The 14,660-nt window shown below is 42.0% G+C and overlaps 2 long non-coding RNA genes across 3 annotated transcripts; both read left to right on the top strand.

Annotated features, from left to right (window-relative positions):
* The first annotated feature begins 474 nt into the window (after positions 1-474).
* Positions 475-5,012, top strand: LOC144103307 (uncharacterized). Of its 2 annotated transcripts, none has more exons than XR_013308286.1 (3): positions 475-595; positions 1,003-1,073; positions 4,866-5,012. It is a non-coding gene; the product is annotated as an uncharacterized LOC144103307 (long non-coding RNA). The 2 variants fall into 2 exon arrangements; XR_013308285.1 differs by lacking the exon at positions 4,866-5,012 and adding an exon at positions 4,630-4,697.
* A 2,715-nt stretch (positions 5,013-7,727) lies between these two features.
* On the top strand, positions 7,728-13,693 carry LOC144103302 (uncharacterized). The gene is made up of 3 exons (XR_013308284.1): positions 7,728-7,874; positions 11,596-11,703; positions 13,561-13,693. It is a non-coding gene; the product is annotated as an uncharacterized LOC144103302 (long non-coding RNA).
* The last annotated feature ends 967 nt before the right edge of the window (positions 13,694-14,660 follow it).

The raw sequence follows: 14,660 nt of genomic DNA, 5'->3' as shown, positions 1-14,660 counted from the left end.
GCCACACACATACACACACACACACACATACTAAAGACACACAACGCGCAGGACGCACGCAGCGAACACGGAAGAACAAAAACCCATTCCATAGCTCCTGTTCATTCAACTCCACACTGCGCTAACTGCGCACATGTTTCCGACTGCGGGCTCGGCTAGCGCTTCGACTTCGCCATGGCTAGCCATGGCCAAGCTGCGCTGCCGCTGGTGGTAATAACGTTCATGCAACGAAAAGAAAAAACAATATATCAAACGATTCAGGTTGTCAGCTAAAAAAGCTACCGAAAATTAAATACATCTTATATGTTTTTGCCGTTGTGCGCCTTTGCGACATCAGCGACGTGAGCTTGAGCGCGAATACGCGAATGGCGCTATGAATTTCCCGTGTAGCTCCGTAAATTGCAAATGGCGTGGCTCCGCCGCTAACGTTTAGACATGCTTGCAGAGGTAGTCGGTGCGAACAGTTGGTAGTTCAATCGACTGGAATTGCTCAAGGAAAGTCAGCGGCACTGCATTTTTATTGTTTCTGTGCATTGCGAGTGACTTTGGCGGCAGCCACTCGGCAACGTCTCCGGTTTGGCGAACTTGTGAGAAGGTGAGCCTTTTGTTCTCAAATTTTGAAAGCGGTTTTTTGTTTGTATTGTAACCCTGCGTCTAGTCGCACGTTATGTTCACGATAACATCAGTACAACGTGCATGCGCTTTCTGTCTCTATTTAGAGTAATATTGGTCGATCAGCGTAAACTTTTGGATTCAATTAAGCACGAACTGTCCATGTTGGTACTGCGTGTCGAATGTGTTTTGGGATGATTCTGAGCGTGAGATGGTGTTCTGATAATTTGTGTACTACCAGATATAGTCTAGAGATTTGAAACCATTTATCACACTGAACCAAAGTTGGAAAACTGTTTTGTGTTCATGCATCTGCTGTCCTTAAACTTGAATTTTCGGCAATCATTCGCATGGCTCCTTTGGATCTGGAAAATTGACTACTGTTGCTAGGGGTGCCTGGTAGCAGAGCTCCTGGGGACGCCCAGTGGGTCATTTGTTTGTCCAAGTGCCCAGTACCAAAGGTACCATTCCTGACATTTTTTCCCAGTCCGTTAACCTCATATTCCTTGCAAAGATTACAGTACGTAATCAGGTAGTAAAAAAATTGGTAACTTCTGCATATTTCAGAACAGTTCAGAGAAATGCACATGCAGCATCAGTATTCTCTCGGTAGAATTTCTGAGACCTGGATTCATTTCTTCTAGGACTGTGGCAAGCAGTAGGTCAACTGTACTTAAATTTATTTTCCTCTGGTGCAAAGTAAAGAGTGCAAACGTCATAAGACAAGTCTCTAGTCTGTTTCATTCTCACTGCATTTGGCCAAAGCATAATATGAAATGCTGTATGTTTTAGGCCCTAGTTTCCTTTACTTTGAGCAGTAGATATTGACAGTGAATAGCAAGGCAACTCCACTCGCTGGCGGTTTTGCCTTCGGCAGCAAAACAGGGAATACCTTACCCCTTGTTTTATCTCGACAGACTCAAAACTGCGATGGACAGCTGCGTCCACAGCTGCTATCACCTCCCAAGTGCATGCGCTCGTAAGACACATAATAACTCTGGATTGCCATTAACATAGCCTTGCTCATTGCAGTTGCCGATAAACACCTCATAAGTGGTACTATTATGCACTCTTTTCTTTGGCACTATGTATGAGCTTCTGTTCTCGCACTTTCTAGAAATAATGCATGCAGTTTTGAAGTGCGAAAAGGATATTTACGTGTAACTATATTGTCATGTCAGTATGTTACAGCCAAATTGTACATTGATGTCAGTGCTGGTGGTTTCTTTTCATTATTTTAGGAGAATGTTATAATTTTACCTATAGCAAATAATAGCCCTCACTAATTATCTGATTTTGTCATGTCCAGTATTCTGATATGCTAAGCCACCAAAGCATGATTCAGAATGTTGTCAGAACTAAAGGCACTGAGTCTTTCGTGTCAGTAAAAAATGTGCTTTATACCCCTGTCACATGGCATTCCTCGAAGGCCTTTCCAGCAAAGGCACCATTTTTCACCAAAGGAGCGAAAGCTTAAAGGAGCAGCGATGCAGCTACACGGTGCAGCCCAAAGGTGAAAGTCGTTCAGGCTTAGCACCCGCTGCTATACTCGAGGTGGCTGAAGTGAGTGTTCTAAAATTAAAGTGGTGTATTCTGTTCATTCGTTGAGCTTTGACAATTTTTTATTCTGATTGCTTCCTTAAAAGTACTGCAACAGCTACTCTCATCAGCAGGAGCAGGTTTTGTACGTGTATTGCCTTGGCCACCATGGGCGCTCGGTGTTGCCGCAACACTTTCACTGTCTTGAAATTTGAACATAAAACATAAACACCCGTACAAAAACCAAAGCCAGACACACCTTTCGTATTTGAAAAAAATGTTTTCAAACATTATTAGCTTATCTATTTTTTATTGCTTTTACTTTTTGACTTTGGATGGTACTGCGATCACAGCTTCTCGAATGCCGCGTCTTCGGGCTCCGAAGGTCTCGGTTGAGCGCCTTCGCCTCCAAGGCTTTTAGCGACAAAGGCGCAACATTTGTACCGGGTAGCTGCACTCCTTACGCCTTTGGATATGATTCTCAAAGGTCTTTGTGGTGCCCGTGTGACAGGGGTATTAGTGTGGTATGGCTGCTTGAACACCTGTCCCTGGTATCTCACAAACTGAATAAGGAAGGGAAAAGCCTCAGGGTGCTTGCCGACGTTTCGACAAGAGGACTTGTCTTTGTCTGGCAAAGTGTTCATCATTGGTGGGGTTTAAATAAGGTTTTCACTTCGAGGCGAAAGGCCTGTTGTGTGGGACGAGGGTGCGATATGGGAAGGGCGTTACGATGGGGAGCGTGAACCTTGACCAGGCATGATAGCTGCTAAAGAAGATTAACCGGTTGACCTGCAAATCTGTGAAAACAAAAAAGCCCAATTCAGTAGAAACGAATCTCGGGGTATGGAGTGTGGATAGTGGGCTTGAATGGCTTTATGTCCAGCCGCAACAGGTGGCTTGGTATGGCTGGCTGCCTTTTCCTGAAAAACTAGGATAAAGGAATTAAGCAGCATGGCAGAATAAAATACCAGGGGGGGGGGGGCAAAATAATTTGAAGGAAAAAGAGAAAATGAGGGCAGGTTCGGAGAAAAGGCAAAAAGAAGGGGGAGGGGGAGGAGTATGGCAGCCAAGGTTCCGAGAAGTGATGTCAGGAGGTGCAGGGCGTAAGGTTAAAGTATAACGATAAATTAAAGAAAGCAGGAAAGGAGGGGGAAATTATGGGTTGGGAAACCTCTGACTATGTGCAAGGCCTTTTCAAATAATTATGCCAATTCCAGAATGTACAGAGCTGGCCACATTTAGTGCAAATATGTGAGCGCATGGCCGCACTCTTTAGAGGTCCACTGTGTGCGGCGCAGCCACTCATCGCTGCAAAATGGCGCAAGAGGAGATGCACCTGGATGTGGTGCTTCGTGTCATGTTACACTTCGATGTGTGGCAATGTCAGACACAGTGGCCCAAAGAGCACAGCCATGTGCTCGCGTGTTCGCACTAAGAGTGGACAACCCTGTACTTGATTCTAAATTTACTCTGTATATGTTGACCCCAGACGAAAACAAGTTGTCTTGTCGAAACGGCAAGCACCCTGAGATTTTTCCTTCCCTTGTTCACTTTTTGAGTGTCAAGAAACCATCTGCCTACTCTCTCTGTACCATGCACTCCACATCTTGTACGGTTATCTTTGTATGTATATACACCAGTGATAAATCATGAAGGAAATCAAGGGATTTGTATTTGTATTGCTTAACACTTACTTTAAAGCTATATCATGAGGGTATAGTTGAAAACGTGCTACGGGGGCTTGGTTGTGTGTCGTGACTGGTTTCTCTTTATCAGGGCTACTTGACAGCCACCGTGAAACGCAGGCTTTTGAAAAGTCGTTCCTCAAATAAAAGAGCGTTTCCACTGTTACAATGGAAATGTTATTTGCTAAAAACTTCAATCATTGCAGTTCAGGGATTGATATTTTTCAAATAACTAACCTGAAGTTCAAAACCTGCAGAAGGAACTATGTAACTTCTTTCCTGCCTTAAAAACCCAGTACTTATTTGCCAGTTTCAGCAAGCAGAGGTCTGTTTCATGGCACATACTTTCCACTACCTTGCATGAAAATTGTGCAGTACAGGCCCACCATAAAACTAGGGGCATAGTATACTGCTTGTATGCAACTACTTTGGCGTTAGAGCATGCATAGCATGGTCTTAAAGTTATTCTTTTCATTTGGAACTGGTTCATAAAAGGCCTATTCTGGCAAAAGGCATTTAGCAAAATTATCTTCCCCTGAATGCTTCTAAGGATAACTTTAGTTCATTCAGGATAATATATATTGACAATATCTCTTAAAGGCATGATTGTCCATATTAGCTCTTGTTACCTCACAGTATTTAGTTTTGTGCCTCCAGCATCACTGACTTGCATCATATGTTAAATAGAGTAGTAAAAAGCTCGCTGTTAGTTTAAACCACAACTCATGATGGGGCTGTGCACTTTTTGTTGTGTTACATAAAATATACTTATGTATGAAACAATTTCTTTCAGCTGCACCTCACATGATTCAAATTCCACCAGAAGAAAGGCTGCAACACAACATTGCTCACTACCTGTTGCCTTCCCAGCACATAACATGCCATAGCAGCACACGGCAGGTAAGATGTGAACAAAAACAGTGCATGTATATGTTCCACACATGCATTTTGTGTACTACCAACACTATGATATGATTAACTATGTCATGTAAGAGAGAGCACACAAATCATTCTTTGTATATATTGCAGCATGGTTATTTCAAGTTTTAAACTGGCCATTGAAACGACCCATTGTATCACCGCTGGTTACCCGGTGGCACTGGGGATCGAACTCCGCACCTCCTGCTTGCGAGGCAGATGCTCGGACCACTAGGCCACTCCTGCTGTCCCCCCACTGATGTTGCTTATACCAGGTGCTGTTAAAGCCCCGGTATGTATGTTAAATGCATTTTAGACAACCATTCACTTCCAAAGTACCATTTCATCTTTATAGCAAAACCACAGTTCGCCTAGCTAGACAAACCTGCTGCATACAAGCCAGCAGAAGGGTTGCACGTACATGCTTCGTTAGGAAAACATAAAAATCAAGCAGAGCCTGCCCTTCATGGTGCATTATACCCTGATTTTGAGCAATGATCAAGATAGGCAGATGGTCATTTGATTGAACACTTGCATGATACATTCGTAGAATCGAAAAGACAAGTACTACTGCAAAATCTTCAGTGTTTATTCTCAGAGAAAACATATCATGAAAAAAGTGTTGGATTAGTTATGGTGTACCTTGTATGGGGAAAGGGGCTCCCACTTTGTGAAAGGCTTAATTTTGGAATAACGACAGCGTTTAGACTAGTTGGGTTACCATGTTTAGATAGTGGATGTGCTCAAAAAGACACTGGAAGTAAGTGCACTGTGTGGAAATCTCTTTTTGTATCCTTTTCTTTTTGAGCGCTTTCACGATCTAAACTTAATTTTGCAAGAGAGCAAGGAAAACAAATATTGAAATTTTGATAATTAAGGATAAAAGATCATGTTTCATTGTGTTGCTTAAAGTGTACATTGTATCGCTATTGCTGTATTGCAGCACTCCTGTCGTAGCCTTCCATTGCAGCCTCTTGACTTTTGTTTATATAATAGGCAGTCCTTTTTTTCATTCGATTGCAACACTTTAGGAGTTACTACAGAGTTGCGTGGTAGCGAACTCTCAGATTAACGGTTTGCATTATTACGCCAGCATAACTTGCTAAGTGTTTCACTGCAGTCTTGTTAATAGAACAGCCTCTTGAAAGTATTCAGCCTGGTGGTCACTGAGGGTTACTGTTCACATATCAAAATGCCGGATCAGCTGTATACTCTTTACAGCTACCAGAACTATGGTACATTTCATGACATGCTGGCTGAAGAGTGCTGGAGCACCAGACTGGGGATTTGGATGAAACAATTTTCAAATGTGTGCTCGGTATCACGCTGTTTTGTTCCAGTTGTGGAGAGGTTTTCTTTTCATATTTGTTCTGTCAAACATTTAAATTTTGGGCAATATGTTGTTGCCTTTATCTTGTGTTCTCTTTGTTGTTGAGGTTTAGTATTTTTGGCACAAGCACTCCACTCTATTACTTTTCAGTATAATTTAAAATTTGTAGGTCACGTCATGAAGAATAAAACTTCTACTTGAATAATCTGCATGTGTTTATGTTCTCATTGTTGATATAAAAACTTAGTTGAGACAGCTTGTATTTTAGCTCTGGCTAGAATTTTTAGGAGAGCCTCAGTAACATAATCACATGACCAAAACAAACTCGGTATTATTGTTTGTGCAATGAAAAACAGTTTTAAAATAGTTATTAACAGCTGTCAGTGTAGGACTGGCCTAAAATGTTTTGTGCTCTATGTAGCTCTTCTCTGAGGCAGGATTAATTCATCTGCACCTGCAGCCTGATACCGCCAAGATACCAATTCTTGGGTGAACTTATGATTTTTTTCACTGAGCAAACTTGCATCATCTTGAAGCATGGAACTTGAGCTGACTCTTAACAGCTCTAGTGTAGCGAATTTCATTATCCTCATTGCTTAGTTTACATTTACCTCAGGACAATGGCTTTTTCCCGTTTAATTATCTGTGTCTTGCAACAGCTACATGCCACACTCTCAGAAATCACCTAATCTTATCTAGTGAGCTTATAATCAGGTATCTCCTCCTATATTTTTCTTAGGGTGAAATTCATTTTGTAGCGATACAATGCACAAGCTGTTTCCTGGCGTGGTGCTCAGCTTATCTGGAATGAAATGCTTGGGAAATGGGTCTCTGATTTCACCTTGAGTAGACGACATTAACTTGTGCTAAGGCACTCTTTGGCCACAGATGCCCTTGTGCCATTAAAATCCATCAAATTCATTCTGTTGCCCTAAGATACCATTGGTGATTCATTCTCTGCATTGTATGCCCTGGCCAGATCCATTTTCTTTTAATTTCTGCCAGAATATTAACAACTTCCTTGTTCATCCCTGTTATGGTTTCACTCGGTCAGTTGTTCTATTAATAATTATAATCACTTCATTGAAAACATATTTTGGACTAAATGGCATCAAGTTTGCCACTCTGCAAAATGATATATATGTTTGGTCTTGTATGTCTTTACTTGTGTGTAATGTTTATTTTGTGCTCACTGTCTAAACAACCTTATTTACCTATGATATCCTAAGCCCTTCTATACCTATTTTCCTTCCCCCTGGCTCTTTCTCTTTTCAGTCATTCCTCCTCTTTTCTTTACACCGGCCATTGGTCACAAGGCTGCTGTGGGAACGACAGTCAGCACTGGGCCCTTTTTTGTTCATGGAACCTGCACTGCTACTATTAACACTAATAGTACGTTATCAGTATTTTTGTGATACTGCATTTATTGTTATTTATGAAGTAGTTGGCTAAGGCAATGGTAGCAGTGTTGGATATTGCAATATATTATGCATATATCTCACTTGCAATATATCAGTGTGTTCACTATTACACTACCCTCTATTTCTTTCAGTTCAGTTATTTGGCTATAGATATATTGTGCTGCTTTCCTAGTTTAGTCCACTCAAACTAAAACTTTGCTCTTTGTGTCACAGGTAGAATCTACAGTGATTGCTGCTCTGTGTTTTGTAAGCAGGAGGCAGTGTTCAATGGAGCCATGAACTTTCCTTGGAATTGAAAAGCCTTTGCCGTATTATGCACTGAACCACGAGTGTGAAGAGGAAAATGTCATGCCTTGGATTTCTGCAGAGGTGAGCCATTGCGGTGAATCCACCAGCGCGAAAGACAGGGATGAGAAAGGAGACAAGACAGGTGTTGACTCGCGACTAAAGTTTATTGGCGTGAACAGGGAATATATAAAAAGCCAAGCAATACCATAAACCATGTAGTTACAGATAAGCATACAGGACAACATGAGTCAAAAATCGCCCTCAACATTTCCCTGATCGAGGTAGTCGAACTCATTGTGTGTTAACACGATAGACAAAACACACATTCTTCACGGAGTCATAAGATGTGTCTAGCCTCGATAATCTCCCATTTAATCTCTCTGAATTTACTGCCAAAATGCGTGTTGCCAAAAGGAAAGGGTAGCAGACTTCACATCCCGTGCAGTGTACAGCAGAGTTACCCCAACCACCTAGCCAAGCCCCTACCCTCTTGTGTTCCTGTAGTCTTACATTCATACACCTTCCAGTTGCACCAACGTAAACCAGACTACAAGATAATAATATTTGATACCACATTCATTTTAAAAGGTACATATACATTTCACTCTACACGTGTACTTTTCTCGAGCCACATTCACAGAATTATTCTTAAAATTTTACATGCTTTAGACAACGTATTAGGGGCCGAGAAAGCCACTTTTACATCATACCTCCTGGCCACATTTTTCAAATTGTGCAACAATTTATGTACATACGGTAACACAACTGGTCTTTTGGCATCTCGCTGGCTGGCCCCAGCCTGATTGTGCCGGTCACCGCAAAACTGTCTCAGCTTCTTTAACAATTTATCATATGCACTTGCAGTAACAAGGTTTGGAAATCCTGCATTCGTTAACCTTAAAATCTGCTCTTGGAAACTAGTCGTCATGCTGCGGAAGCATAATTTCATCAATTCTGAGCCCGCGCTGGAAAGTGCAATGCTATCTTTCACTAGCTTGGAATGATCGACATGTAGCCAGGTAGCAGCTTAACACTCGCCAGCACACATGTAGTGTGCTGAACGTCAAGGTAAGGTCCAGAACCCACAGCTCTTTTTCTTAGGACATTTGCTCCAAGGTAAACCTGAGATAAAGGCCTTGCTCCTTAAACAACTCGAGAAGATGTACAGGTCCCGAACTATCACAACCTTTATAAAAGACCAGAAAATCATCGACATAGCAAAAGATTTTTCCCCCAGCCCATGCACATTCTGGACAATTATTCTATCCACCCTACTCAAGAAAATATTGCTTAGCACAAGGTCAACCGTTGAACCACTACATATTCGAGACTTTAGAACACATACCGCACTGCGCTACTCTACAAACATGCTCTTCAAATAAATGCTATTCAATAACATGCTCTTCAGATAAATTTCAGAAAAGGATTCATGCAAAATTATCTCTGGTTATTTGCAAAAGCATCCGTCTACTTCGCATCTTGGAAGATCCATTTCTTGTACTCAATTCGCAGTGTGGTTGAGTATCTTAAGAATGACAATCCAGCGGATTGTCTTGTGATTAGTGTCGATGTAGAACTATTTTATTCTATCCCGTATGAAGATCTTGTGAAAAGCTTATGAATGTGTACATCTGAGCACAACGATGAGCTCGTGTTTAGGAACGGGTGTGTAACATAAGTCTTTTTTGGCACTTGCCTCCTTTTATTTGAAGTGAAGAGCATGTTTGTGGAGTATGGCAGTGCGGCATATGTTCAAAAGTCTGCTAAATGTATCGATTCGAAGGTTGCCCCTGTGCTAAGCAATATTCTCTTAAGCAGGGTGGAAGGAATGATTGCCAAGAAATTGCATGGGCTGGGGGAAATCTCTCGCTACGTCTATGATTTTCTGGTCTTTTACAAAGGTTGTGATAGTGTGGGACCTGTACATATTGTGAACTTGTTTAAGGAGCAAGGCCTTTGTATTAAGTTTACCTTGGAGAAAATGTCCCAACAAAAAGAGCTGCGGTTTCTGAACCTTACCTTGATGTTCTGCACACGCCATGTGTGCTAGCGATATTCGCTCAGGAGTGTTAAGCAGCTACTTGACTGTTGGCCGAACGATTCTAAGCTAGTGAAAGATAGCATTGCGTCGTCAAGTCTAGGCTCGGTATTGGTGAAGCCATGCTTTTACAGCGTGACAACTGGTTTCCAAGAGAAGATTTTAAGGCTAATGAAAGCATGATTTCCAAACCATGCTATTGCAGAAGCGTGCGATAAATTGTTAAAGCTGAGCATACAAGATTGGGCAAGTTGGTCTGACATGCTAAAGATAAGAATGGCGCAGCATCAAGAAACGAGGACAACAGGAGAGCACACCCACGCACAAGTGCCATCCTTGGAGCGGATGCAGAATCTAAGAGCGTGTACTTGACATTCAGCGTTGGCAGCCAAGGATCGGGCTCGTTCAATCTTTAGCGTTCAAATCCGTGTTTCCTCGTTTCCTTGACTGTCAACGCTGAATGTCAAGCACGCGCTCTTGGATTTTGTATCTGCTCCAGGGTTGGCACTTGTGCGTGGGTGTGCTGTCCTGCTTTCCTCGTTACTTGATGCTGTGCCATTCTTCCCTTTAGCATGTTAAAAGCTGAAACCCCTTCGCAGGGACTGGCATTATCAGGCTGGGGCCAGCCAGTGAGATGCCAAAAGACTGACTGTGTTACTGTACATACATAAATTGTTGCAAAATTTGAAAACTGTGGCCAGAAGGTATGACGCAAAAATGGTGTGTTCGGCCCCTAATAAGTTGTCTACAATCTGTAAAATTGTTAATAATTTTGTGAATTTCGTTAGGGAAAAGCACATGTGTCGAGTGAAATGTGGCAAAATATATGTGCCTTGCAACCATTGCATGCATTGCATACCATTATCATGTGGTTGGGTTTATGTTGGTGAAACTGGAATGTCTATCAATGTAAGACTACAGGAGCATGAGAGGTATTTGGATATTGGTAGGGGTTGTAACTTATCTGCATATTACAAGGGATGTGAAGTCTGCTAGCCATTCCTTTCGGCAACACGCATTTTGGCACTACGTTCACAGCAGATTAACTAGAAAATTATCGAGGCTAGACACATCTTAAGACTCGGTGACGAATGTGTGAGTGTGCTGCCCATAGCGTTAACATGCAGCGGGTTGGACTGTCTAGATGAGAGGAATGTTAAGGGCAATCTTTTACTTATGTTGTGATGTAGCTTATGTGTAATTGTGTAGTTTGTGGCGTGTGGCTTTTCTGTATACTCTCTGTTCACTTCAATAAACTTCAGTTGCGAGTCAGTGCCTGTTTTGTTTCTTTTCTCGTCCCTGTCTCGTGCTGATAGATTCAAGTACTTGTAGAGTAGATTCACTGAATTGTGTACTTGCAGAGGCTTGTGAAAAAATGAGAGGAATTTTCTTTCCTTGATGCGGAATGGAAGGTTGAAATTTTTTTACTTAAATGTTTGCAGCATTAAATTCTATTCGGAAAGGTAAAACCCACTTTATTGTACATTTTGTGTGCAATGGTGCCGGTGGCTGCATGCAACTGAAAACATTCGTCCAGGTTATCTAGCTAGCGTCCTTCTTCCTTGTGTCACATTTTCTGAAATAATATTTTGTCAGATTTATTTCAATCAGAATTTCTAAGAACATATTGGTGATCACATATGACATAATTCAAAGCGTGATCATTGGTATTTTTTAGTCTGGGGCAGTACAATGAGAAGTACATAGTATATAGTAAAATTAAATATGACCAGTCTAACATAAACAAAACTACTTTTTTTAAAGGAAAATTTTGCTACTGAAGTGCTGGAGTGACATGGCATTATGAAGACGTGGACAGTGTGCTGTATTCATGATGGCACGAGAACTTGCGTACAGTGCTTCAGGTAACTGGTGAGTACCTTGGTGCTGTGCTTCTGCTAATGTAGCCAAATTATGTTTTTAATCTAAGAGTGTATCTAAAAACTTAAGCAAAAATTGAGTAGTATTTAGATATTCTTGCACCAGATACAACTCTGAGAATTAGTTATTAATGATGTGTCTCACATGTACCCTTGTCTGCTGAATATAGTAAGCATGGATTTCGAGCTGAGTGCCTCCGACGTATGAAAAAAAATGGCCACTGGGCTGCTCCACGACGCGTGGAGCAGCCCAGTGTAGCACATTCAGGCTTCATGGAGTGGAGAATGAAGGAAGTAAATAATTTAAGAGTAGAAAACACAGCACAAACCACAGGACCAGGAAACTGACAGAACACACCGACCCTGATGACACTCTTTGCATGAAGGGTGTTATAAAGTTGCCTGTCATGTAGTGCCAGATGGAGGTCGCACAGGACGGGTGTTAAATATGAGTTGATGCAGACACCTGTCATTACGTAGTACTCACTGTAGAACTCGAGCAAGAAGCAAAGGTAACAGCTGAGCATGGCCACTCTTGTGCTTTCCTCCGCAAGCAATCTGGAATTGCACTTAGAAATCTTTTATGCTTTCTCTTGACATATACATCATTGCTGCATGTGGCGAGGAAAAAGTACATACCCTTGATGTCAAGTGACAGTGAACTCACAGGGCTGGTAACAGCTCACTGAGGTGTTGTGATATATCTACAGGGCACCTCATGAGAACAAAGAGCCCTTGAAGGAATTCTCTCAAAGTTTGTTGCCACATGGACCTCTTCGTAATCAATGACTCTAAAAGGCAAGCCTTCCTTTAGTGTCACAAAAAAAGGCCTAGGACATGGGTCTTTTTGCTTCTCCATTAGTGCCAAAATGTTTGCTAGCGAGATCTTTCGCAGATATATAATTATTTCACAAAATGTCAAGAAGGAGACTGAAGCTGCACCAAGCAGTACCAGTAAAAAACTTATCACAGCTGTTCAAAAAGCAGAAAGACTCATGCCTTCATCCTTCTTTTGCATCAGACACATGAGGACACTTCGTCTTTCTGGGTCATCATTTTGAAAAGGTTCACATGGCAACGGCCTTTGGTTAAATTTCTGCCAAGAGCCCTTTTTTGAAACTTGAGCATCCGTTCCTTGTGAGGCACACTGCAGAGATATTGGAATGCCTTAGTGAGCTGCTTCCGGTACGTGTGACTGCATTTTCACTGACATCAGATATTAGTACATTTTCTTGCACATGCTGAGATAATGGAAGCTATGAGTGAAAACATGCGGTTTTGGAGAAGTGTGCTTCCTGGGGCCGTATTCCAAGTTTGTGTCATAATAAAAAGCGTCATAATCTGCCGCAACGGGCATGCCCGGGAACTGGATATAAACTGAGTGCGGGACTTTCGCTTCGTCTTGTCTTGCCTATAACAAATTGGATGGACGATAAATTCGGCAAGCGTCTCCCACCTTTTTCAGATGTTACCAATGTTCCTTGCTCGCTAAGTTGTGCATTTAGTACTATGTACAGAAAGGCACCTGCATTGAATTGCATCTGGCCCCCATCCTGAGCTACTTTCTATTTGCACAAAATGATAAGCAACTGTAAAGACTTTCATGCGCACAGTGCCGCCCGGGAAAGCGCATTTTGTCTGATTCTTTCTGGACCTGTGGTTTTTACTGTTTACTGTTATGAGAAATGAATTTTGGGCAATAAATTATAACGGGTTGGTTCTTGGTGAATGGCGTTTGAAAGCTTCTGCGAAAGCCGATTGTTCAATAGCGGATGGTTGAAATATATTTGTGAAATTTATATTTGGTGTTGTGTGACCACTAAATGAGGATTTTTTTTATGCTTTTCAGATGGATCCGACAGCAATGTGCAGATGTACAATGTGTGTAGTTTGCCATGAAAATAAAACGTATGTACTTGTACTCACCCAAACACTTACCACTCTTTCATTCTAAGCTGCATTCTTTGTACGTATGCACTACATAATATGCGTAAAGGAAAGCCTTGTACATAATACTTATTTCTTTGGCACCTGGACGGCTACATCTGCAGTGAACATTGCGGGCAGAAGCTATACGAAGACGCATGTTCATGTACTACAGAAAGTACATAATTACAATACAGATAATTTCCGCTCTAGATGAAATGACTTCCGAGGGAACGGAGGACGTATGCATACACATTGCGGAATCTTCAATAAGAACAAAACATAAGCATTCGTTGTCAAAAAACGATTTCGGTCTCGTGCATAGCATGACGTAACTTTCCGTTACCGAGAATGTGACAGTCGTCATACGGAGTCTCTGTTTCTGACATTTAGTCCGTACCTCATGTTGCGGAAAACCCTCCGGCAACGCATTACCAGCGGGTTTCTCTGTACTGCGGAGCATTTTTTTTTTACAGTGTAGGGGGCTCCGCGCCTAGAGACCTGTATGGCGAACCGCTTTGTTCTTCGAGGCCTCGGTTGCCAGGCGGATGCTATCTAGGAAAGAGATCGAATTCTTAGAGGGGGGTACATCCGGGCTTTCCATCAGTCCTAATTACACGTGGCCCGTTGATATTGTCTTCGCACTGAACACGACTTTTTTTGGCTAGTGTACCTTGTTTGTTATGTTGGTAGCCTTTATAAGCCCCCTGTTTTCACAAAAGAAAGTCAGTTGGAAGTTCTGCGCTTTGTGTGTTCGTCTTGGTGCCTCTTCTTGTCTCGTCGTCTTCGCGCACTTTTTTGGCATTTAGATGAGAGTACATAGCGTTTATGCTTTTGTTTTGTTTTACTCCGCATTACTCACATATTCCTTCAGTAAACGGTCTGCATTTTTTTTGCGCCAGAGAGCTCATGCAGTTGGTTACCGCATGCATTTCAGCTGCGTTTGGTAATGAGGCGATAAATGTTGACGTTACGCTTTTTAGGCTACCTCCCATGCATATGTCTGCTTCAGGCGAGCTTTTA

This window comes from Amblyomma americanum, chromosome 1, assembly GCF_052857255.1.
Source record: "Amblyomma americanum isolate KBUSLIRL-KWMA chromosome 1, ASM5285725v1, whole genome shotgun sequence".
NCBI classification, from domain to species: Eukaryota; Metazoa; Arthropoda; class Arachnida; order Ixodida; family Ixodidae; genus Amblyomma; species Amblyomma americanum.
This window is presented reverse-complemented; position numbering and strand designations above follow the sequence as displayed.